This window comes from Cervus canadensis, chromosome 21, assembly GCF_019320065.1.
Source record: "Cervus canadensis isolate Bull #8, Minnesota chromosome 21, ASM1932006v1, whole genome shotgun sequence".
Taxonomy (NCBI): Eukaryota; Metazoa; Chordata; class Mammalia; order Artiodactyla; family Cervidae; genus Cervus; species Cervus canadensis.
In genome coordinates this window covers 29,150,177-29,176,267 of record NC_057406.1, presented here as the reverse complement: position 1 = coordinate 29,176,267, position 26,091 = coordinate 29,150,177, and the positions used below count along the sequence as shown (strand labels likewise).

General features: G+C 38.9%; 1 long non-coding RNA gene and 1 other non-coding gene across 2 annotated transcripts in view; one reads left to right on the top strand and one right to left on the bottom strand.

Moving 5' to 3' along the window:
• The window catches only part of LOC122423790, a 281,212-nt gene that overhangs the window by 10,168 nt on the left and 244,953 nt on the right, over positions 1 to 26,091 (bottom strand). The window lies entirely within an intron of this gene.
• Positions 24,178 to 24,279, top strand: LOC122424107. The gene has a single exon (XR_006264305.1). It is a non-coding gene; the product is annotated as a U6 spliceosomal RNA (small nuclear RNA).

Below are 26,091 nucleotides of genomic sequence, written 5' to 3'. Positions count from 1 at the left end.
TGCTGATGGGCATCTAGGTTGCTTCCATGTCCTGGCTATTATAAACAGCACTGCGATGAACATTGGGGTGCACGTGTCTCTTTCAGATCTGGTTTCCTCGGTGTGTATGCCCAGGAGTGGGATTGCTGGGTCATATGGCAGTTCTATTTCCAGTTTTTAAGAAATCTCCACACTGTTCTCCATAGTGGCTGTACTAGTTTGCATTCCCACCAACAGTGTAAGAGGGTTCCCTTTTCTCCACACCCTCTCCAGCATTTATTGCTTGTAGACTTTTGGATAGCAGCCATCCTGACTGGCGTGTAATGGTACCTCATGTGGTTTTGATTTGCATTTCTCTGATAATGAGTGATGTTGAGCATCTTTTCATGTGTTTGTTAGCCATCTGTATGTCTTCTTTGGAGAAATGTCTGTTTAGTTCTTTGGCCCATTTTTTGATTGGGTCATTTATTTTTCTGGAATTGAGCTTCAAGGGTTGCTTGTATATTTTTGAGATTAATCCTATCTCTGTTTCTTCATTTGCTATTATTTTCTCCCAATCTGAGGGCTGTCTTTTCACCTTGCTTATAGTTTCCTTTGTTGTGCAAAAGCTTTTAAGTTTCATTAGGTCCCATTTGTTTAGTTTTGCTTTTATTTCCAATATTCTGGGAGGTGGGTCATAGAGGATCCTGCTGTGATTTATGTCTGAGAGTGTTTTGCCTATGTTCTCCTCTAGGAGTTTTATATTTTCTGGTCTTACATTTAGATCTTTAATCCATTTTGAGTTTATTTTTGTGTATGGTGTTAGAAAGTGTTCTAGTTTCATTCTTTTACAAGTGGTTGACCAGTTTTCCCAGCACCACTTGTTAAAGAGGTTGTCCTTTTTCCATTGTATATCCTTGCCTCCTTTGTCAAAGATAAGGTGTCCATAGGTTCGTGGATTTATCTCTGGGCTTTCTATTCTGTTCCACTGATCTATATTTCTGTCTTTGTGCCAGTACCACACTGTCTTGATGACTGTGGCTTTGTAGTAGAGTCTGAAGTCAGGCAGGTTGATTCCTCCAGTTCCATTCTTCTTTCTCAAGATTACTTTGGCTATTCGAGGTTTTTTGTATTTCCATACAAATTGTGAAATTCTTTGGTCTAGTTCTGTGAAAAATACCGTTGGTAGCTTGATAGGGATTGCATTGAATCTATAGATTACTTTGGGTAGAATAGCCATTTTGACAATATTGATTCTTCCAATCCATGAACACGGTATGTTTCTCCATCTGTTTGTGTCCTCTTTGATTTCTTTCATCAGTGTTTTATAGTTTTCTATGTATAGGTCTTTTGTTTCTTTAGGTAGATATACTCCTAAGTATTTTATCCTTTTTGTTGCAATGGTGAATGGTATTGTTTCCTTAATTTCTCTTTCTGTTTTTTCATTGTTAGTATATAGGAATGCAAGGGATTTTTGTGTGTTAATTTTATATCCTGAAACTTTACTATATTCATTGATTAGCTCTAGTAATTTTCTGGCAGAGTCTTTAGGGTTTTCTATGTAGAGGATCATGTCATCTGCAAACAGTGAGAGTTTCACTTCTTTTCCTATCTGGATTCCTTTTACTTCTTTTTCTGCTCTGATTGCTGTGGCCAAAACTTCCAACACTATGTTGAATAGTAGTGGTGAGAGTGGGCACCCTTGTCTTGTTCCTGATTTCAGGGGAAATGCTTTCAATTTTTCACCATTGAGGGTGATGCTTGCTGTGGGTTTGTCATATATAGCTTTTATTATGTTGAGGTATGTTCCTTCTATTCCTGCTTTCTGGAGAGTTTTAATCATAAATGAGTGTTTAATTTTGTCAAAGGCTTTCTATGCATCTATTGAGATAATCATATGGTTTTTATCTTTCAATTTGTTAATGTGGTGTATTACATTGATTGATTTGTGGATATTAAAGAATCCTTGCATTCCTGGGATAAAGCCCACTTGGTCATGGTGTATGATTTTTTTAATATGTTGTTGGATTCTGTTTGCTAGAATTTTGTTAAGGATTTTTGCATCTATGTTCATCAGTGATATTGGCCTGTAGTTTTCTTTTTTTGTGGCATCTTTGTCTGGTTTTGGATTTAGGGTGATGGTGGCCTCATAGAATGAGTTTGGAAGTTTACCTTCTTCTGCAATTTTCTGGAAGAGTTTGAGTAAGATAGGTGTTAGCTCTTCTCTAAATTTTGGTAGAATTCAGCTGTGAAGCCATCTGGTCCTGGGCTTTTGTTTGCGGGAAGATTTTTTTACAGTTTCGATTTCCTTGCTTGTGATGGGTCTGTTAAGATCTTCTATTTCTTCCTGGTTCAGTTTTGGAAAGTTATACTTTTCTAAGAATTTGTCCATTTCATCCAAGTTGTCCATTTTATTGGCATAGAGCTGCTGGTAGTAGTCTCTTATGATCCTTTGTATTTCAGTGTTGTCTGTTGTGATCTCTCCATTTTCATTTCTAATTTTGTTAATTTGGTTCTTCTCTCTTTGTTTCTTAATGAGTCTTGCTAATGGTTTGTCAATTTTGTTTATTTTTTCAAAAAACCAGCTTTTAGCTTTGTTGATTTTTGCTATGGTCTCTTTAGTTTCTTTTGCATTTATTTCTGCCCTGATTTTTAAGATTTCTTTCCTTCTGCTAACCCTGGGGTTCTTCATTTCTTCCTTCTCTAATTGCTTTAGGTGTAGAGTTAGGTTATTTATTTGGCTTTTTTCTTGTTTCTTGATGTAAGCCTGTAATGCTATGAACCTTCCCCTTAGCACTGTGTTTATCTTCTTTTCAAGAGTCATCTCCTAGGTTTGGGAAGGGTGAGGGGGATACAACATGTCATTACACTAGAGCTAGATATTAAGGAACCACAATCAAGACTATTTTAAAAATAGCAACAAACAGAGAAAGACAAATACCATATGATTTCACTTATATGTAGAATCTGAAAAACCAAACAAGTGAACAAACATAACCAAATAGAAGCAGAATTACAGATACAGAGAGGTACAAACTTCCTGTTGCAAAAAAATGAGTTATGGGTATGAAATATACAGAGTGGAGAATTTAGTCAATAATTACACAACATCTTTGTATGGTGACAGATGGTTTCTATATTTATGGTGATCATTCTGTAATGTATAGAAGTATCAAATCACTATTTAACATACCAGGGAAAAACATAGTGCTGTAGGTCAATTATACTTTAACAAACAAACTCACAAAAACAGAGGTCAGCCTTGTGGTTACTAGAAGCAGATAGTGAGGGAAGGGGAAATGGGATGAAAGTGGTCAAAAGGTACAGACATTTGGTTATAAGAAAAAATAAGTACTAAGGATGAAACATACATTATTAAGATAATAATCACTGTTGTATGTTATATATGAAAGCTATTAAGAGAGTAAATCCTAAAGAGGTCTCATCACAAGAAAAAAAATTTTTTTTTTTTCCTCTTATTTTGTATCTATGTAAGATGATGGGAATTCACTAAATTTATTATAATCATTTCATGATATATGTGATTCAAACCATTATGCTGTACACAGACTTATACAAGGTTATATGTCATTTATATCTCAATAAAATTGGAAGAAAAAAGTCAGCAACAAAAATTAAACAGTAAAAACAACAAATGGATCACTACTGTCTCTATTAGCAAGATAACTTTGTTTATTTTACATTGCAAATATGATCTAATTTAATTTCCCTCTTTCTTTAGCAATATTATTTTGTCAGTTCATGTCTCTCCTTTATGCTCTAACATTGTTTGGCACCTGAGTCCACATTTGGAATTTTCTCATCTCATTGTCAAATAAGTAATTTTTTGTAATAGAAGATGTTACCGCTAAGCTTGAAAAAACAAGACATAAAGATCATCTCTAGATTCTAGTTAAGTAATATCCTTATCACTATTTCTCACATGGAATCCCTCTTTTTTGCACTTTTGCTTTATATCTTTTTTTAAAATTTAGAATTGTATGAAGGATATGAAATACTGTATCAAAGAAGCTGTTTTGAAAGGTCATTTAAAACATTTCTAGTGTGTTCTTCTCTACATATAAAACTAATGAGGACATCAAGTCCTGCTCGAACCATGAGCGTTATCATTAGCATTCTGAGCAAAAATGTGATTCCAAGTAAAAATATTTATCCATAAAACTGCAAAACTCAAATACGGTATGATTTATCAAGATAACTGACTCAATAAAACAGACTTCTATTCCCAAAGATAATTTGTCAGAAGGGTTCCCACTCCACAGACAGCGGAGTATATCTGAGAAGTCCAAAACATCAGTGATATGCATGATTCCATCTGTAAGAAACAGGGAATGAACTAATCCTCTAATTACAGTCATGTGGAACAAAACTTAAATCATGTTAATCCTTTTTTAAGTTATTGAAGAAATCAAGGAGACGCTGAAAAGCAGACGAGAGCCAAAAGAGAGGAGTGATTTTAAGCAAACAGTTTATTAGAAGAAGCAGAAAAATTATGTTGGAAACAAGTCTAAAGATATTGCCTAGCAGAATGCTTAAAAGTACATTCTTTTCCACACGTACACTCAGTGGTAAAGACACTGCTCTCAGAAAGTGACATACTCGTCTTATACTGGGCACCTCCTTCTCACTATTACATAACAAACCATCAAGTAGAATCCTCCAGCTTTACTTTCCCGCCTTTGGTTGGGATGCAAATATATTAAGAATAAAAACATAAAATTCAGGGGTTTCTCTGGTAGTCCAGAGGTTGGAAATCTGCCTTTCAATGCTGGGGACACCTTCAATCTCTGGTCTGGGAAGATCCCAACTGTGGTGGAGCCACTGAACCCCTGCACCCTGACTATCGAGCCTGTGCTCTAGAGCTCTGGAGCATCAGTTACTGAGCCCCCTGCCTCCAATCCTAGAGTCTGTGCTCTGCAACGGGAGAAGCCACTGGAATGAGAAGCCCGCCCACTGCAGCTAGGGGATAGTCCACCCCCACCACCACATCTAGACAAGCCTGTGCAGCAACAAAGGCCCATGAAAAGACCCAAAGACCCCAAAATCCAAAGTTTATATTTTCTTGTTTCGTCTTGAAGTGACCCCTTTCATACAGACTATAAAGTTAAATGATACATAGGAAATTAAATAGACAGATGCTAAGTCGTTTTTAAAAATCCAATTACTTAACTTACATTTTCAAACTAATAAAAAAGATCTTACATTCCAAGTATAAAGATATGTATTTGCTTAACACAGTCAACTCATTCTTGTTAATACTTAGCATCATGGTAAAGAAAAGTCACTACAATGGGACTTCATGTGACAGAGCTGGACAAATGAATTCCTATATGGAAACAATACAATGTGATTGCTAAAAATATGAGATCACCTTAGTGAAAGTCGCTCAGTCGTGTACGACTCTTTGCAACCCCATGGACTTCCAGGCCAAAATACTGGAATGGGTAGCCATTCCCTTCTCCATGAGATCTTCCCAACCCAGGGATAGAACCCAGGTCTCCCGCATTGCAAGTGGATTCTTTACCAGCTGAGCCACCAGAGAAGCCCTCATTTTACTTATAAGTGAGCAGACACATGGGATCAAGGGCTCAGACTCTCCTCTAACAGCTTTCTTTGCTTAAGCAAAAGGGGAAAAGGAAAAGGAACATTCTCACACAGAGGTGGATGTCACCAGAGTGAACCCCGCCACCCTGGATGTAAGGCCACTTGGAAATACGAGATCACCTTAGGCTGAATTTATAACTTTTTATAAAGCAGTCAGATATACGGCAGTAACAGTACTCTCACTGGTCATACCACATCTGGATTAGCTTTCATTCTAGAAAGTGAAAGTGAAAGTTGCTCAGTCGTGTCTGACTCTTTGTGACCCCATGGACTGTATAGTGCATGGAATTCTTTAGTCCAGAATATTGGAGTGGGTAGCCTATCCCTTCTCCAGCGGATCTTCCCAACCAGGGTCTCCTGCATTGCAGGCAGATTCATTACCAACTGAGCTATCAGGGAAGCCCTTCATTCTAGAAGGAATGTTTAAAACACAATAAGTAATGGGCAAATGCAGAAAAAGGTAACAGCATAATATTGTTGCTTGAAGTTATGCTGTAAAAAGAACAGTAGCTGCTCTTAAAAAGAAGAGGAAGGGAGAACTAACTATTGCTTGCCCACCCAGTCTGAGGCACTCTGCTTGATAATTTAAGTGGGAAAAAATGCTAACACACATCTGCTTTCAAAAGAGACTTATGATCACTAAGAAAAGCCTTTTCATCAGCTGGCCATTTCGCTCATCTGGAATTAGTAAAATGAGCTAGGGGCTGAGTTTTGGAGTAAGGACTGGAAAGAACTGTATTAATTCGAATTAATTATAGTATTTTACATGAATTATGCAGAATTATTATTAAAACAGAATGAGTTTTGGAAATACCAAAGACAATCATGAATGCAAGGAATTATAAGGAACGGAGAAAAAGGAATTGAGAAGCAAAGGAGACAGAGCCAAAGGAGATACAGTTCAGACAAAGGAAACAAGTACGATTTAAAGCAGAGAAAATGCACTGGGGTGGTGGTGCAGTAGGGAGGACTGAACAGGAGTTGTCAGACAGGAAAATTAGTCACAGGATAGAGTCTGGATTTTATCCAAAGGCTGGTGGGAAACCATTAGCAAGGAAGCTGCATGGCCAATTTTGAATTTTTAAGGGCTGTTTTGTCCATGAAGAACAGGTAGGAGTATGTAGCTTTATATCAGGTGAAAGATGATGGTGACAAGAAATGAGGCAGCTCCATTAGTAGTGGAGACAAGAGAATGATTTGATGCCCAGGGTAACTGACAGAAAATAGTATCAAGGTTGACACAGGTTTTTTTCTGGCTTCAGCTGTAGTTGAGGCTCAAGTTAGATTAGAAGGAAACCATGAAACTTCTCTTTGGAAATCCTTCCTTTGCTAGTTTGCCTTCTGAAATTCAGCTTCTGGTTTTCTCCCATGAAACATGCATCCTTTCCCCAAATCTTGAACCCCGGGGTTTTATGTTAACAGGGCTTCCCTGGTGGCTTAGACTGTAAAGAATCTACCTGCAATGCGTGAGACCTGGGTTCAATCCCTGGGTTGGGAAGTGAGTTGGCAACCCACTCCAGTATTCTTGCCTGGAGAATCTAAGCGTCTAAGCACACACCCAGCACGCAAGGGGCTAGATGGTTATAGAATTCACTAAGCTAGTTGAAGACTATGATGACTTCTGTTTTGTACATGTTCAATATGCAGGTAGACACATAAGTTTCTTGCTCTGAGCCAGAGATACCCATTTGAGACTTAGCCCTGCAAAAGGATATTGCATGGAGACTTGAGTGCAACAACTTAACACGAGGAGAATCTGGAGAGGAGATTGCTTAGAATAGAAATAAACAACCCCAGTAGTTAAGTGCCTTGGAAAGGCTGAAGATCCAGCACTGCACAGTAAAGAGAAATAAGAAGGATGAGGAAACTCAGACAAAAGCATTCCAGAGGAGAAAGCAATTCAAAGTGACGAGATTTCAAGTAGCCTAAGAATGTCCTTTTAGATTAATAACCAGAAATGTTTTGATGAGAATCCTGAGTACAGTTTTAATGGAAAAATGAGAATGTTACTCCTTAAAAGTTTCTGTGATCCTTATATAAATATGATTAATTTTATTTTTTAAAGTTAACACTGAAAGAGAATTTCATTGCCTAAACCCTGCCTAACATTAAATTATTCTGAAAAGTGAAAAGTAAAGCAATACTATAAATTTTGCTGAAGTCTGAGTATTTCTTCATAAACACAGTAAATGAGTAATTCATAGCAAGTCCAAGGGATATAACATATTTTTAAGAATCAGACAAGAGGTGTTGAAATCTGTTGCTCATGTTGGTTGGAAAGAAGTGACCGTAATGCTTATAAATAAAGAGGGCAAACTTACTGCAGTGAAGTTCTTGAGCAAGAGGGCTGAGATCAAGTGCACCTGTAGAAATATTGGCCTTTGATAGGTGTGTGAATGATCCTTTCACACTAACGGGAGAAGGGGAATGATGAGCACAGATATAGAAAGATTGTTAAATATGATTCTAAGAGTGTGCAGTGGTTCTCTTCTAATGGGTTCTATTTTTCTCAGTGAAATAGGACCAAGGTCATCAACTCAAAGGAGGTGAGCGAGGAGGTATTGGAAGAAGGTGAGCAGAGAAAAGATATGAAATAGAAATCTAGCAGAAAAGGGAATGAGTGGTTTAGAGAAGTGTTCTAAGATTGTGGACAGTTCTAAGGCCGTACATGAGGGTCTGTGGTCATGAATTTAAAGTGAGAGCATCAGAATGGTATTGTGTTGTTTCTAGCCACAGTCATATGGACATGTGCTGACCAAGCAGAGCACTGAGGATTTTGCCTGGTAGGCACATAAAAGTACATAAAAATAGCGATATTACTTATTATGGAAGAAAGTGAAATGTGAAAGTGTTAATCACTAAGTTGTGTCCGACCCTTTGCAACCCCATGAACTGTAGTCCACCAGGCCCCTCTGTCTATGGAATTCTATAAGCAAAAATACTGAAATGGGTTGCCGTTCCCTTCTCCAGGGGATCTTCCTGACCCAGGAATCAAATCTGGGTCTCTTGCATTGCAGGTAAATTCTTTACTGTTTCAGCCACCAGGGAAGCCCTAGTGGATGACAAGTGAATTTATACTGAATAAGGAGAAAAATGAGAACTTTAGGGAAATAAAAGATAGTGAAATGCTGGTCGATTCATCAGGAGTAGGATAACTTTTAGAATTGAAGTAATCACAGGAGTGAATTAGAGAGACGAGAGGTTATAGTCAGAAAACAGTGTGTAAAATTGAGATTATGAAGTTTGAGTTATTGGTGATGACAAGATTTAAGTTACGTTCAAGAATGAATACGGGAGATGGCTGAGGTAGAGTGCAGATCAGATCATTAGAGAAAGAGAGATTGAGGAATTGAGAGGGCAGCATATTTGAAGGACTGTCTGTGTAGATGCTGAAAATTGCTACAAAGAATGAGAAGAACAGTGCTGTGGACAGCGCCTTTGAGTGTGAAATTTAGACCTTCAGGAAATGAGAAAGAAGGACTTAAGAGTTCTACAGTTGTCTCCAACAAGGTGAGTTAGGATGTGGTTTAGTTTGATGGGTTTAAAGGTAGTGACTTTTAGAGTAAAAAGGAGACACAGAAAAGCAGTGTTAGAAAACAAAGTGAATCGATGTGATTTCAATGCTATGATTGAGGGTTTCAGGAGGGCTTCTCTAGGCAGAGCCTAAAGAGAAGCAGTGTCCTCAAGTAGAAACATGCGGAGGGTAGTTTCCTTACTCTAGACAACATTTCTCTCTCTCTTTCTCTCTCCCTGTCTGCTCACTTTCTTCTCTCTCTCTGCATATACGCACACACTCCCACATACACATAGCTGCTTATAAGCACATGTATCAGATAATGCCATCCCTTATCCTCTTTTTCAGACAGCCTATCATTGTACATGGGGCTTCCCAGGTGGCGCTAGTGGTAAATAACACACCTGCCAATGCAAGAGACATCAAAACCATCAACGTGGGTTTGATTCCTGGGTTGGGAAGATCCCCTGGAGAAGGAATGGCAACCCACTCTAGTATTCTTGCCTGGAGAATCCCATGGACAGAGGAGCCTGGTGGGCTGAAGCACATGGAGTCACAAAGAGTTGGACAGGACTGAATGACTAACACCTTCACTTTTCAAAGCTGAAAAAACTTTAAAAAGCCCCAATTTTCCTTTTGTAAGGAAGCCAGCCATTGATTAGGGCCCATCCTAACCCAGAATGACCTCATCTTACTCTGATTAAACCCACAAAGACTCTATTTCCAAACAAGGTCACCTCAGCCCACCCCAGATAAGAAATGCTGTGTTTCCTGCTGGACCAAGGAAACTGATTCCTGGACTCTGCCTCCAAGTCTGCCACGGCCCACGCGTGCTAAGTTGCTTCAGTCATGTCCCGCTCTTTGCAACACTATGGACTGTAGGCCACCAGGCTCCTCTGTCCATGGGATTCTCCAGGCAAGAATACTGGAGTGGGTTACCATGCCCTCCTCCACAGGATCTTCCCAACCCAGGGATTGAGCTCAGGTCTCCCAAAGTGAGACACTTCCTCCTCTCCACAACTGACAGACCTCTTCCAAGGCCACAGTTTCATTCCAAACTCAAAGAGAAAATTAAATGGAAAAAATTTATATTATTTTGTTTTTTAGTGTGCAAAAATTTTAATGCTCTCAGTAAAAGGAATGCGGTATGAATCTGTTAGTAGGGTTAATGATCTTATTTTCCTTGATAATGAGACTGACCAAACCCTGTACAGCTCCAAAGAGAAAGGATATTTCTGCCCATTGTCTTCTTTGCTTGTTTTGCATCATTAATTTTTCTCAATCCATTGTTTCTTAGTAGGAATCTTTTAGAAACACTTGTCAGTTTGGGTTAGTATAATTCAGGTAAGATACTATAATCCATAAATCCACTTTATCAGGCATAGGTAAACTGTGATATATTGTCAACTCCTTCTGTGTTGTGAAATGTCTGTGGTTCTCCCAGGATGTGTTGGGAAATGTACATCATATATGATTGTCTCTTGCACATCCAAGTGAAGAAGCCAAGACCAATCTACACACTTAATATTAAATAAAATACTATTCTTTTATAATAAATATAATTAGTATTCAATTAGAATTCTTACTTTCTCCATATTTCAGTGGCTCCTCTTACAACACACACTTTGAGAACAACCTTTCCTGGAAACATCAACATATATCTAAAAGAAGTATCCAGTAAGATGCTGTTTCAGTTCTTTAATGTTCCCCCTTTCATATCAGTCACTGGCTCTTTTCTTTAGTCATCATCAACACTTCTATCTGACCTCAAGATTTTCCAATTCTAGATTTCCTGGTCAACTATTATTTTAAACCTAAAGCTATATATTTCATTGAGAAAATCAGTCTCATTATCCTTGTATTGCACTCGCACCTCTTTCATCCCTTCACTTCCTTCTCAGGCCAGTATAACAGAGACAGCAAAATATGTGAGCTGAAATCTAGGATTCTAGAGTCAGAAAAACCTGGGTGTATGACATACACTGAGTTGTTTTACTTCTCTGAGCCTCAGTTTCTTTGACATAAAAAGTGGGGATAAAAACCAAAGCCAGCATGGTCTTCTTCAGAATTAAAAAAAAAAAAAAAATTAAGGTATGCAAAGTATCATCCAGAAAGCTTGCGGTTCTAAAAAAAGAGTCAAATGTAAGAAATGGTCCAGATGGATGAAGTCTGCAAGTATCCAGTGAATCTGACTGCGCAAAATAAATGTGCTATAGTAGCAGCAGCATCATGTCTGTTGATTCCTTGGTTGTTTGTTCATCTCTCTCTAGACTCTGTACCATTCTATCACATCTGAATGAGGAGACATCATTCAAATACTGACTGTTTATTACCATCTGCTCTCCTTAAAATCTTGTCCTTTCATTATTGATTCCTGATACTTCTCCAGACTTTGATGATGTCTTCTCTGGTTCCTGTTGTTAACTCTTCCACCTTCACAACTGAGACTCAACTTGGACATTATCAATGGTCCAGCATTAAAGATGCCAAGGCAGGGGCTTTCCTGGTGGCTCAGTAGTAAAATATCCACCTGCCAATGCAGGAGACAAGGCTTCAATCCCTGATCCAGGAAGGTCTCACATGCCACAGAGCAACTCAGTCCGTGCATGACAACTACTGAGCCTGTGCTCTGGAGTCCAAGAGCCACAACTCCTAAAGCCTGCTCACCCTAGAGCCCATCCTCAGCAACAAGAGAAGTCACTGCAAGGAGGAGCCCAAGCACTGCATCTAGAGAGCAGCCCCCACTTGACTCAACCAAAGAAAAGCCACGCAGCAAGGAAGACCCAGCACAGACAAAAATAAAATAAGCACTTTTTTTTTTACTTTAAAAAAAGATATTGAGGCACAGAAAAGAAATGTAGAGGAATAGGCTGGAGTAACCTATATGGTGAATTCTATCCCTCGGGCTACCACTAAAACAAATGGTTTTCAGGATTGGAATTTAGCATCATTAAAGAATTTTGTTCAGAAAATGGTAAATAGGTAGTGGAAAACCAAGTTGAAGGCTCTGTCTCTACCTGAATCAGGTCATCATAAACTTGACAACAAAACATGCTCTGTAGTCATCCTTCAAACGGTGCTCATGGTATCCTGGGTCCAAGCCATCTGCAGACGGTCAAACACTTTTTTTTTTCCTTTGGTTGAACACTTTTTAAAGACAAAACTTTGTTTTTGAAATTTTGGCTAATTTGAGCACTCATGGCTTGATTTTGAGTACACAATCTGGCTGAAAATGTAGGTACATATGGCTTAAACTGTCACTCTGAGTGACACTTTCTCATATGTATGCTCCTATATATGAAGTCTCTATACCTGTAAGTAGAACAATTAGAGCAGTAATTTCTAACCATACAGGAAAGTTCCTCCACCTGCTGTTCTCATTTCTCTGGTTTCCATGCAGTACCACCTGCCCCATTTATCTTACATAAGGTTGTTTTCCTCAATTGGTCAAACTTTACAAGCTAAGCAGCATCTCTGTGAAACCAGGCATTCTTTCCAAAGTTCTAGAGATGAGATAGAACTAATAAAAGTGAAACTTGTGCATAAAAACCAATAGCTCTTACACCTCCCGTACACAAATATCAGTCTTTGAACTTTATTGGAAACTCTATATGTTATATTACTAGAACCCAGAACAGAATTCTGAGCATTTAAATTGAGCTTCTAGGATTCTATTAGAGGATAACTTACACTTGAAGCATTTAGGACACTTAATTTTATAAACTTTGAAACCAGGAAAATGTTCTTAGGATTTATAATCTGGGTGGAAACACAGACACATGGGAAAAAAAGAAAAATATTCGGTTTATACTATCTCCAGGATCACATTGTTGTTTTCCAGTTGCTAAGTTGTGTCCAACTCTTTGCAACCCCATGGACTGCAGCACGCCAGGCTCCTCTGTCCTCCACTATCTCCCGACTTTTGTGCAACTTCATGTCCATTGAGCCAGTGATGCTATCTAACCATCTTATCTTCTGCTGCCTCCTTCTCCTTTTGCCCTCAATCTTTCCTAGCACAAGGGTCTTTTCCAATGATCCAGCTCTTCGCGTCAGGTAGCCAAAGTATTAGAGCTTCAGCATCAGTCCTTCCAATGAATATTCAGGGTTGATTTCCTTTAGAATTGACTGGTTTGATCTCCTTGCTGTCCGAGGGACTCTCAAGAGTCTTCTCCAGCACCCTCAGGATTACATGTAGAGTTATATTTTAACGGTCTGCCCAGAATTCCAAAACCTTGGATGTATATATCAAAGATACTGTGTCCATGCCTTCTCCTTTGCCTCTGTTACTTCAGACACCCAATTTCCCTTGACCTTAAGCAGATTCCAAATACCATGATCTCTTGTCTGCAATGTGTGGACAGATAGCATGATCAGACCTGAATCAGAAATCTCCATGTTTTCTCAAATGCCAAATAGACACAGCCATTTTAGAAGACAATTCTGCTTGAGACGACAATGGCTAAGCATGAACCAAAATTGCCCATGTGTTAATGCAAGATCTGAGGTGGAGGAAAATTGAAAGGGGTCATTTCTGTCAACCTTCACAATGTGGGTAGCCATTTATTCATATTCAGTAGCTTGTACTTCCTTTCAAGTTCTCATCCCCTTCTTACTTTTTAGATTCTGGCACCATGGAGAACACACTTTTTACAACACAGTATTTCTTTATAGTCTCAGAATTGGATTAGAAGTTTTCTCAGTCTTATAACTCTATTGAAGCTTTCAGTGGCTAAGTCAAAATCTCTCTTGGTAAAAGTCATGTTACACTTGAAAATAGGTGGTTATTTTCAAATATCTTTTGATACTGATTTCTAACATAATTCCATAGTGATGAGAACATACTCTGTATGATTTCAATACCTCTAGACTATGAAATTTTTTCACCTTGTTTTATGTCCATGGGTATGTTTCAGTGTCTCCTAGTTTATAGTCCATGGGAACTTGAATAGAATTTGTATTACTGTGGTGTGAAAATTGTATAAATCTTAATTATGTTGAATTGATTCATGGAGCTTTTCAGGTCTCCCATATCATTCCACTTTTCTGTCTATTCATTCCATTAATTTTTGAGAGTTTGATATTGAAACTTCAACTAAAAACCTTAATTTATCTACCTAACAATAATTGAAAAACTTTGATTTGCATTTTCCAAGTCTCCTGTAAATGTGTTGTCATACTTTCATAATTGAAAAAATTAAAAAGAAAGAAAAATAAGGGAGTCTAGCTACCGCTGAACAAACCAGGAATACTGCGCTTTGTGAACTCTTTATACTTTGCATCTTTGTACCTGCAACACTATGCTGGTTTTCCAATATGCAACATATTTGACACATCCTAAACTTGTTCTCTTTAATGAGTTATAATACCTTTAAATCCTCTAGTGACATGAGTCACAGCAAGAAACACTGTAAAAAGAGGAGAAATGAGCATAAATTTTACTCAAGCATCCGTTTCATCTTATACAAGAAGACCAACATGTTATTGGGGCATTGCAAGGGATAAAATTAATTCTTTTAAAAGCTTTACTAGTAAATGTAAAATGCAAAACTATAAAACTCCTACCAAATAACTTAGATGACCTTGAATATAGTACTAACTTTTAAAGATACCACAGTAAAGACACAATCCATGGAAGAAATAATTGATAAATTGTGCTTCATCAAATTTAAAAATCTCTTCTCTGTGAAAGACAATGTCGAGGGAATGAGAAGATAAGCCACAGACTAGGAAAAAACATTTGCAAAAGAAACATCTGGTAAAGAAATGTTATTCAAGTTATGCAAAGAACTCTTAAAACTCAACAAAAGAAAGCAGACAACCCAATTAAAAAATGGGCCAAAGACCTTAACAGGCATTTTGCCAAAGACCTTAACATACATTTCACCAAAGAAGATATATGGATGGCAAATAAGCACACGAAAAGATGTTCTACATCATATGTCATCAGAGAAATGCAAATTAAAACAACTATGAGATATCACTACATATCTATTTGAATGGCCAAAATTCAAACACTGACAATATCAAATGCCAGTAGGAATTGAAGTACTGGGAATGGTTATTCACTGCTGGTAGACTACAAATGATACAGCCACACTGATAGACAATTTGGCAGTTTCTTACAAGATCCAACATACTCGTAACACATGATCCAACAAGTGTGCTCCTTAGTATTTACCCAAAGTAGTTGAAAGCATGTCTGCACAAAGACCTGCACGTGGATACTTATAACAGCTGGGTTCATAATTGCCAAAACATGGAAACAACCAAGATATCCTTCAGTAGGTGGAAGGATAAACTGTGGTACATTCAGACAAGGAAAATTATATATGTGTATATATATATATATATATGTTTTGAGAGACTGAACTGAACTGAACTGATATAATATGTGCTGTGCTTAGTCACTCAGTTGTATTGGACTCTTTGAAAACCCATGGACTGTAGCCCACCAGGCTCCTCTGTCCATGGGGATTCTCCAGGCAAGAATACTGGAGTGGGTTGCCACGCCCTCCTCCAGGGGATCTTCCCAACCCCGGGACTGAACCCAGGTCTCCTGCATTGCAGGTGGATTCTTTACCTTCTGAGCCACCAGGGAAGCCCATTCATATTCACTAAAGCCCATTATCAGCCCTAAAAATAAGTGAACTATCAAGCAATGAAAAGGCATAAACGTGAATACATATTCCTAAGTAAAAGATGATGCTGAAGCTGAAACTCCAATACTTTGGCCACCTGATGCGAAGAACTGACTCACTGGAAAAGACCCTGATGCTGGGGAAGATTGAAGGCAGGAGGAGAAGGGGACGACAGAGGATGAGATGGTTGGCTGGCATCATCAACTGGATGGACATGAGTTTGAGCAAGCTCTGGGAGTTGGTGATGGACAGGGAAGCCTGGCGTGCTGCAGTCCATGGGGTCTCAAAGAGTCACACATGACTGAGCAACTGAACTGAACTGAAGTAAAAGAAGTCAATGAAAAGACTACATGCTATATGAATCCAAGTATGTGTTAATCTGGAAAAGGCAAAACAATGGAAACAATGAAAGGATCAATGGTTGCCCAGGACAGAGAAATGGGGGAGGCAAGAATAGGCTGAGCACAGAGGAGTTTTAAGGCAATGAAAATACTCTGCACCACTTATAATGACAGATGCATATCATTATACATTTGGCCAAACTCATAGACAGTATAACACAAAGAGTAAAACCTAATGTAAACTATGGACTTTGGATAATTATGATGTGTCAATAGAAGTTCAGCAATTGTAAAAAATGTGTCTCTTTGATGGAGGATGTGACAATAGGGGAAGCTTAGCAATCATGAGGGCAAGGGTTAATGCAGGAAACCTCTGTTCTTTCCTTTCAATTTTGCTGTGGACCTAAAACTGCTCCAAAAAAGCTACTGAAAATAATAATTAAAATTTTTTAAAAAGAGAGAGTGGGGGTGTGCAGGAAATGAGTGCTCTAGTATATTTCCTAACAAAATTCACTTGTGAAAGCACTTTTAAACCAGTGATCTATACAGATGAATTAATACTTTGCCTTTGATAACCTCAAAGTCAAGGACCTTAAAATTAAATATATAATATTTTTTCATTATAGTTTCTCTCTAAATTGCCACTGTATTTCCTGACATTTAAATTCAATATCTAGGCTCAATCAATAGATATGAATGCATTTGAGATCCATGAATCACCTAATACCTAAGTGCTCTGAACAGGTGTCTGCTAAGAAACATAATCCATTTAGTGGAGGCCTATAATACTCGTTTCGTTTTCTCAGGTGGTGTTGGATTGTTAAAGTGGAAATATGCCAAAAAGTTTTTAGAGTATATTTCCATTTAAGTTGGACTTTACATTATTTAAAGCTATGATAATTCAACTCAGCTCTAATCCTCTTATAGTCTAGTCTGACCAAATCCATTATTTTCTATATCGCCTGAATTTCAGTTTTCTTGTTACTAACCCCCACCTCATACAAAAAGTCTCAAGGAGGAAAACACCATTCACGTCCAATGTGTTTAGCCCATAGCCATATATGAAGGAGTATTTTGGGACAGATTGGCCAGACCCCATAACTGAAAGGCAAGCAGAGGCTCCTATTGGGAACTCGAGTCGTCACCTGTAGTCACAATAGGAGTTATGAGAAGAGAGCTCTGTGTCGAGGTGGAGCGCCCCCCACCGTCGCCCACAGAGTGGCCCTGGGCCGGGGGTCCCTGGGACCCGGAGAGGACTGAATTCTAGGGCGCCTCTAGAACTCCGTCCGGATCGGATCTTACCTTAATCTAGGGGCCGGCTGGAGTGGAGTGTTGCATGTAGAGCGGTCGAATGGCAAGAGGTCCCTATTCTGGAGGTCGTCAGAGAGAGAGAGAAAAGGGGGTAAAGCCGAGGCCTGGGGGTACGCAAAGCATCAATAAAGCCTTAGCACAAGGCTCGCACTGCTCACGAAGGCACTAGGCGTCCCCGAGGGGAACTTAAGAGCCCTGGCAGAGAAGTGAGCTCGGAGGATGTTTGCACTTCCAGACTTGGGAAAAGGGGAAAACAGTGAGAGGGAGGGAGAGTGGGAGAGAGAGTGAGACGAGTGCCTCGCCCCTTCCCGGGTTTCGGCACCAAAAATGTAAGACATAATTCCCGCGAGGCAGAAAAGGAAAGATGACCTCAACAGAAGTAGGTTACCTTTATTCAGGCAAGGAGGGGCGACAGTCGGCCTAACGACCAGGCTGAGCACAGAAAGGGATCAGGGAGGCTTCATACTTATAGGGAGGTTTGTGGAAGCGATAAGGGAAACGTCAATCAGGCGGGATATTTTGAGTATTCTTTTGTTGAGATGACACTTGTAGTTGGGCAGGGGGTGATAAGTCTTCTGGGCGGGTGTAAGGGGTGGTAGGTTTCCGGACAAGGAGTGATAAGTCCCAGATAGATGCAACTGGCCTGGAGCATCAGGATGGAACTAAAGTTATGCTTTGTTTTCTCTGAAGTTAGATGATTCAGCAAGCGGCCTTTGAGACTGTTGTTCTCTTTTCTAGGCCCAAAAGACTCCTTCAATATATATATATTTTTCTTTTTAGAAAGCAGATAATGGACACTAGTGGGTTGAAATGGAGTTAGGAAAAAAAAAATAATGGTGACTATGCTACTGACTGACTATGGGGAGGTCATTTGATTGCTCCTTATTTCACTTTAATTATCCACTAAATAAGGTAGTAAATTTGTTCACACTACTAAGTTTTAAAGAGCAAACATGTTAAAGTAGCTCAAGATTTGCTTGTATGTTGAGAAATAATATAAATTTAAAATATTATCATTATTTACCTAATCATATATAGTATTTACCATGGGCCTTTTAGTTACTCAGGGTGACAGTCCTTGTTGAAGAGTAGAAAGATTTAGAGTTGGATAATGAATTCAGTTCTTTCATTTAGTTTTGTTTGTTTAGTTTGTTGTGATCGTCAACAAATGACATATGTGTTTCTTTGACTGCCTAGAATCTGAACTACTTTTGTACCCGTGGAGAATTCCTCATCATATACAATTCTGTTGACCTCTCTCCTACTATAGAACCTGAAAAGACCAAAAACCTACTCCTCTGTCGTCTTCACTCCTAGCACCTAGGGTATTGGCACAGAACCTAGGTTTCTCCAAATATCAGATTATTCCACTTGAAATTCTGGAATGAAATAGAGTACACTTCATTTTGCCAGTTGGAATGGCAATGGTGGGGATAGTGCTCTGGGCATTTCCACTGAGCTGTTCCTACTAAGCAGTGCTTCTGTTACTAGTCAGGAGGCTGAAATGGGGATTCAGATGGACAGTCATGATATCTATCCTGATTTTATACTGAGAAACTGGGAGAAGCCAGAGGATGAATTTAGGGCATGATATTTCATATTAGAATCCCATTTATCATGTGACATTTCTGAAACACTCATTCAAACAAATGGACTCAGTGGTAAGTTCCAAGCAATTAGTTTTAGCTCAGTGCTGGTATGTTTAAGTCCTAAGAGATCTGTGGGTTTTTAAGCTGTCAGTACACTTGGGAGGCTAGAGGACACACTTCCACGAGGACTTGCAGTTACACTCTACTGTCCATTCTCACGCTGGTTAGCCTCCCCTCAGGTGACCCTGGACCCACAAAGGCACAGCATCAGTAATTTCCCTCTCACCATGAGAATCTTCTCCAGGCAAACCAACTCACCAGAAACTACTTTCACAATCCCCTAAGGAAAAGTAAATGTTCCTAATGTGCTAAAGCTTAATTGTCTAGAATAGATTAAAATCATAAGCATATGCAAATACTAAATGAGTTACCACTTAATTAGAAAATATTAAATTTGTCAAGTGTATTACCAAGAATTCACTTTGAGGGATAAGTTGCATCAGACTCATTTTAAACATGAGAAACAGAAACAGCCAGTGTTCTTAGCAAATATTAACCTAGAATTTGAAATTGTGGCTCTTTAATTTAAAATATATTGACTCATGGCTGAGTCCCTTCATGGTTCACCTGAAACTATCACAACATTGTCAGTAGGCTATACCCTAATTAAAAAAAAAAAAAAGTCAAAATAAAATAAAATGCACTGACTCTAGAAATAAAATTCCAAAGGTACCAATACTAATAAGATATGTTAATTTCTGTAGTACAATATTTAACAAATGTCTGGCTTCAGAATTAATTTTGCTCCTTTTATAAATATGTATTTTAGAAGGAAATTATTTTAAATGGATAATACCACATACAAAATAGACTTTATCCACAAATACTGCTTCCCTGGTGGCTCAGATGGTAAAGAATCTGCCTGCAATGCGAGAGACCTGGGTTCAATCTCTGGGTCAGGAAGATCCCCTGGAGAAGGGAATGGCAACCCACTCTAGTATTCTTGCCTAGAGAATTCCATGGAGAGAGGAGTCTTGTGAACTACAGTCCATGGGGTCGAAAAGAGTCAGAAATGACTGAGCAACTAACACTTTCCCATTCAGTTCACAAATCATACAATGAAAAATCTTTTTTACCTTAAAAAAATTATTTTAAGGAATTTAAACAACCAGGACTTAATGATGAAATTCTGATAATTAAGATAGTGGTTGACATAGTAATAGAGAAATTGACCAGTTGAGTAGATCGAGAGTACAGAAGCCCAGAGGCAGAGCTAGTCCAGTGTGGAAAAAATTTGGTATATACAAAGAGGTGAGGAAGAGAGAAACTATTTAATAAATGAAGCTGAAAAAAATTTCCATTATGAAAAAGATCAAATTTGATCCCTACCACAGGCCATAATTTTTTTTGCATTTTATTTTATTTTTTAATTTTTTTCCATTTATTTTTATTCATTGGAGGCTAATTACTTTACAATATTGTAGTGGTGTTTGCCATACATTGACATGAATCAGCCATGGATTTACACGTGTTCCCCATCCGGATCCCCCCTCCCGCCTCCCTCTCTATCCCATCCCTCTGGGTCTTCCCAGTGCACCAGCCCTGAGCACTTGTCTCATGCATCCAGCCTGGGCTGGTGATCTGTTTCACCCTTGATAGTATACTTGTTTCAGTGCTGTTCTCTCAGAACATCCCACCCTCGCCTTCTCCCACAGAGTCCCAAAGTCTGTTCTGTACATCTGTGTCTCTTTTTCTGTTTTGCATATAGGGTTATCGTTACCATCTTTCTAAATTCCATATATATGCGTTAGTATACTGTATTGGCCATAATTTTTAAAAATCAATTCTAAATAGAATAGGGATTGAAAATACAAAAAAGTAAATCAAATTTCTAGAAGAAAATACAGGTGAGTATTTAAGACCCTGCTGTAGGGAAAGATTTCTTACTTTAAAAAAAAACACAGAATAAATAAAAATAAACTTTGCTGTATCGAAATTAGGAAATTTTGTTCAAAAACACCTTAGGGAAGGGGGTGTGAATAGGGGAGGACTTTAATGCAGGAAAAGACATATGGACATCTGTAACAAGAAAAATTGCTATAAAAAAATATATCTTAGACTTCCCTGGTGGCACAGTGGGTAAGAATTTTCCTGCAAAGCAGGGGTCACAGGTTCAATCCCTGGTCAGGAAATATCTCACATGCCATGCAGCAGAGCAACTAAATCCATGTAACACAATTCCTGAGCCCAAATTCTGCAACTTCTGAGCCCATGTGCTGCAACTATTGAAGCCCGCCTGCCTAGAACCTGTGCTTCGCAACAAGAGAAGCCACTGCAATGAGAAGCCTTCACACCACAACTAGAGAGTAGCCCTTGCTTGCCACAATTAAAGACACCCAAGCACAGCAAAAAAAAACACATCACATTCAAAAATTAAAAATAAGCAAATAAATAAAAGAATATATATTTTAAAACTCTTAAGAAAACAATAAGATAATCAATATAGAAACTGTTATAAATAAAAGACACAAACATTTAGTTAAAGATAAAATGCATATGGTCCCTTGGACTACAAGGAGATCCAACCAGTCCATCCTAAAGGAGATCAGTCCTGCGTGTTCATTGGAAGGACTGATGCTGAAGCTGAAACTCCAATACTTTGGCCACCTCATGCGAAGAGTTGACTCATTGGAAAAGACCCTGATGCTGGGGGGGATTGGGGGCAAGAGGAGAACGGGACGACAGAGGATGAGATGGTTGGATGGCATCACCGACTCGATGGACATGGGTTTGGGTGGACTCCGGGCGTTGGTGATGGACAGGGAGGCCTGGTGTGCTGCAATTCATGGGTCACAAAGAGTTGGACATAACTGAACGATTGAACTGAACTGAAAATGCATATAAACAAGAAATACATGATAGTCAGTGTTGTTAATAATCAAGACCCAAATGAGATACCATGTGAAAGGTAAATCAAGTGAAAGGTAAATCAAGTGAAAGGTAAATCAAGACCCAAATGAGATACCATGTTATGGCCATTAAATTTGCATAACTTAAAAGGTAAGTCAAGACCCAAATGAGATACCATGTTATGGCCATTAAATTTGCATAACTTAAAAAATCTCGCAATGTCAAGTGTCAGGAAGGACATGGAATTCCAAGGTCTCTTATACATTCCTGTTGTAAAGTTATCTGAAAGAAATCACTCTGGAAAACAATTTTATATTACCTCCAAAATCCAAACATTCATAAACCTTATGACCAGCAACTTGATTTGCAGGCATATATGCTAGAAAAATTCATAGATATGTACAATAGGAGACATGGATAGGAATCTTATAACAGCGCTACTTTCAACAGCAGAAAGCTAAATGCCCATCAACATGAATAAGCTTATATATTTACACAGTGGAATATTACATAGGCAGCATTTTACTATTAGAGAAATACAAATTATGGTAGTCTGAAAAATGGCCCCTGACAATACACTCAAATCCCAATTCCTAGAACCTATGAATATAGCAAGTCCTTCACATCCTCTCTTTCTATGGGTTCCATATTCATGGGTTGTGCATTCATGGATTGAAAATATAGTTTTTTAAATCCTGAATGTTCCACTAAGCAAAATTTGAATTTTCTGCTCACTGGCAGTTATTTACTTAGCATTTATGTTACAACTATATACCTAGCATTTATATTGTATTAGCTATTATAAGTAATCTCAAGATGATTTAAAGGATGTACATAGGTTATATGCAAATACCACACAATTTTATGTAAGGGTCTGGAGCATCCTCAGATTTTGATGTCTGGTGGGGATGGGTCCTGAAATTAATACCCCACAGACCCCAAGGATAAAAGGCTAGCTTAAAACTCAACATTCAGAAAACTAAGATCATGACATCCGGTCCTATCACTTCATGGTAACAGGTGGGGAAAAAAATGGAAACAGTGACAGACTTTGTATTTTTGGGCTCCAAAATCACTGTAGATGGTGACTACAGCCAGGAAAGAAAAGCTGTGACAAACCTAGACAGCTTACTGAAAAGCAGAGACATCACTTTGCAAAGTTCTGTCTAGTCAAAGCTATGGTTTTTCCAGTAGTCATGCACAGATGTGAGAGTTGGACCATAAAGAAGGCTGAGCACCAAACAAGTGATGCTTTCAAATTGTGGTGCTGGAGAGGACTCTTGAGAGTCCCTTGGACTGCGAGGAGATCAAACCAGTCAATCCCAAAGGAAATCGGTCTTGAACAGTCATTGGAAGGACTGAAGCTGAAGCTCCAATACTTCGGCCAACTGATGTGAAGAACTGACTCATTGGAAAAAACCCTGAAGCTGGGAAAGGTTGAAGGCAGGAGGGGAAGGGGTCGACAGAGGATGAGATGGTCAGAGGGCATCACTGACTCAGTGGACATGAGTTTGAACAAACTCTGGGCAATGGTGAAGGGCAAAGGGGAGCCTGGCAGGCTGCATTCTATGGGGTCACAAAGAGTTCAGTCACTTGGTGACTGAACAACAATAGACACCAAGGGACAAATGTATTACCTTACATGGCAAAAGATACAATCAAGTTAAAGCTACTGAGAGGAAGAACTTATCTTTCTTATGGGCCCTAAATGGTATCACATATATCCTTATACGAGAGAGGAGAGAGAATTCTGAGACAGACATCCAGAAAAAAGGAAACAAAACTCACCAGACATCAAAATCCGAGGATGCTCCAGACCCTTATATAAAATGGTGTAGTATTTGCATATAACCTATGTACATCCTTTAAATCATCCTGAGATTACTTATAATAGCTAATGCAATATAAAAGCTAGGCATATAGTTGTAATATAAATGCTAAGTAAATAACTGCCAATGAGCAGTAAATTCAAATTTTGCTTAGAGATTTGAAAATGTTGACAATGTGGTGAAAAGCGAGGGCATGCTAGCAGCCACAGAAGCCGAAAGAGGCAAGGAACAGAGTATTCCTCTTGAGCCCCTGAAAGGTGAACAGCCCTGGTAGCACCTTGATTTAGGTCCCAATGAAACCAATTTTGGTCTTCTGGCCTCCTGAACTGTGAGAGGATAAATTTCTGTTGTTTTTAAACACCACATTTATGGTAATTTGTTACAGCAACCACAGAAAACTAACACACAATCCAATGATACATCCATAAATACAGCAAGTGCATTTTCTAAAATGTTGGCTGGGTGACTGCTCAGTGCATATGCTAAAACTGGAACAATACAGAGAAGATTAGCATGACCCTGACAAAAGTTGACGTGTAAATCCGTGAAGCATTCCATATTTTTAATGAATATTAGGATGTTAACAATAAATACAAAAGAATGAAAAAAAAATAGCTGAAACAGAAAATGAAAATAAAAAGCCTAAATGAAAACTATGTAGGTTTTATAAAATAATTTATATTAACATGGAAAGCTATACAGCAAAAATGAAAAGAATAAATCTAAAAAAATAGGGGAGAAATTTTCCTTAATTAAGAGATCACTGTATCAAGGCCAATGTCCTTTTCTGGGACACTGATTATACTGTCTGACTATCCATAGTGCATACTTAGTCACTCAGTCGAGTTGTGTGACTCTTAGCAACACCATTGGCTATAACCCACCAGGCTTCTCTGTCCACAGAATTCTCCAGGCAAGAATATTACAGTAGGTTGCCATTTTCTTCTCCAGGGTATCTTCTCAACCCAGGGATCAACCCTGAGTCTCCTGCATTGCAGGCAGACTTTTTACTGTCTGAGTCACCAGTGATCCATAGGATTATAACAAAATATGAGGCTTCCTAAATATAATTAGATATGAAATGATGGAATGATCATGGAATGGTGATAAGAACACTAGCTCTTCAGGATGCAAAGGAAAGAGACACAGGAATAAGTTTGTTAAGATATAGATAGGAAGAACCAGCAATTTGAGAAACATAGGAATGACAGGTAGCATCCAGAGGGAATTTTGATTTAATTTGCATTAAGCAAGCAGCTTATGACAGCCTCATCTACTCTTCCACTATAGCATATCCAAGACAGTGGTTCTGAAACTCTGATTGGAATCAGAGTCACCTAAGAACTGGGCATAAACCCAAAGGCTCAGGCCTACCCTCTTCAATGAGCCTGCTCTACTGTGCTTGTCCTGAGTTCTCCACGTATTCTGATATACACCAGCATTTGAGAAAACCAGCAATGTGGGGAAAATACACACAGAGAAAACTGTAATGTCACTGGCAGCTATTGACTAGGCCTCCAGAAGAGTAACATAAAGCTATTCTTTTCCCTCTGCCCATTCAAATCTGTTCTCTGAGGTTAATTCAAAGCAGAAATCTAAGCAGATGTCATGACTTTTTTGATCACTCTCAGAAAAAAGTTCCTCTAGTCATCTTTACTCACAAACTATTTAATTTGGGTACTTAAATGATCACTCTCAAGAAATACTCAAGACTCCCAAACTTAATTCAAAGTTCCTCCCTCCCTCCCTTCCTTAGAGAGGAAGCTAGCGTGGGGAGGTTTCTAGCTCCCTTCTTCTCACTCACTGCCCTTCTTCCCATCAGTTGGCTGGTTCTAGAGCATCTAGATTTCAGGAAGGCATATTAGAAAGAGCGAAGGCCAAGAAAGTTCTCCTTTAATGCATATGCTACAGTCACCAGTAGAATCTGGCACTGGTATACCCTGGCTTGGCAGGAATTTAAGACTGATTCTTCTCTTGGACAGTGTTTGGACTTTCTATGGAGTCCCATCACTGGCAATGGGATCCCCCACTGCTGCTCTCTTTAAATGAGTGTGGTCTCCTCTGCCTGGACATTGATGACCTCACCCTGACTTTCTGAGGCCCATTCCACTCTCTCAAGAGCCTAGAGCCCCTCCAAGGTAGCTCCAGGTATTCTTTCTCTTCCATGTGGGCCCTCTGGCATCCCCAGGAAGCCTGAATGAATTCTTCCTTCCAAAGACTTCCAGCAATAGCAAGCTGTTCCTAAGGCAGCCAGACTTCAGGTTTTTCTAGCAGCAATATCTGTGCCTCAGACCGCAATACACAAGGCAATCTCCTTAAAGGGCCCCCTTGAATCCTCTCTCATTTGGCTTGAGGAGAAATGGAAAAGACATTTCA